Source organism: Octodon degus, unplaced genomic scaffold (genome assembly GCF_000260255.1).
Source record: "Octodon degus isolate 3935 unplaced genomic scaffold, OctDeg1.0 scaffold00167, whole genome shotgun sequence".
In the NCBI taxonomy this organism is placed as follows: domain Eukaryota; kingdom Metazoa; phylum Chordata; class Mammalia; order Rodentia; family Octodontidae; genus Octodon; species Octodon degus.
In genome coordinates, this window is record NW_004524743.1 from 4,469,867 (window position 1) to 4,470,933 (window position 1,067).

Below are 1,067 nucleotides of genomic sequence, written 5' to 3' on the forward strand. Positions count from 1 at the left end.
AAAAAAAAAAAAAAAAAAAAGCGATAAGAGGAAAATTTTAATGTTATTAAATGTTTAGTTGCTTAGAGAATCATTCAATATTTATATAAATTCTTAATGAACAAGTAGTAGAAAAGGGCCTATCTTATCTTGTCTATGACTAGGAAGAACATTTTAAGAGTTATGACTAGTACATCTTACTACGTTACATTACAGAGATCTATAGTACGTATGTCTTGTACAATCGCTTGCTGTAGTTACAAACCTTGCCACTCCCAAATGCTTCCATTGTAGGTGTGTGTAGTGTAGCAGATCATTCTCTAGTGTGTTCCACTGTACAGGAGCCTAGCAGTATTCTGAGCCTAGGTCTTTAAAATTCAAACCAAAAATTCAGGTGTGAAGCCAAAGATGCTTGCTACCCAGTCTGTATTCTTCTTTGTGTCATTAATATTTATGTAAAGTCTCACAAATGCAAAAATGTGAAATGCCGCTTCTGGTGAGGCACTAATTGAGGGCTTTGGGTCCTACCTTATGGTCTTCCTCATCTCGCCATCTTCTGTTTCTCTGTGTGATTTCGGATACAGACCCCCCCCCCCACAGATTTCCTAAGTCTCATTGCTCCTTATTATTCTAAAGTATGATTCTTACTTAGGTGCCTCTACAGTGATGATTGCATGGCCTTATCCCAAACTTAGCTGTCCCCTGAAATTGAGCTTCCACATGGTAGAACTAGAACATTTCAAATCCATTGTCTTACATTTTGAATACAGCACCACTTCTTCCCAGACATCCCCGCACACCCATTTTATTATTTTGTTGAACCTTTCAGTCTTTCGACATCTGACTATTCTCCAAGACCCTGGGCTTGTCTTAAGCATTTTTTTCCCTGTTCTAAACACAGTTTGTCACTTCAAGGGTCCTGTGGGTAACGGTCTCTGTCTTTTCACCTTTCTGTGTCCTCTATAATCTCTTTGCAAATGTGAATTTACAAAAGTCTGCCTTCTACTTTCCTGTGCAGTGTCTAACCAGACACAATCCCGACTTTAACAGCTGTCCTCTCCTTTATTTTGACAATAATCTCAATCCTT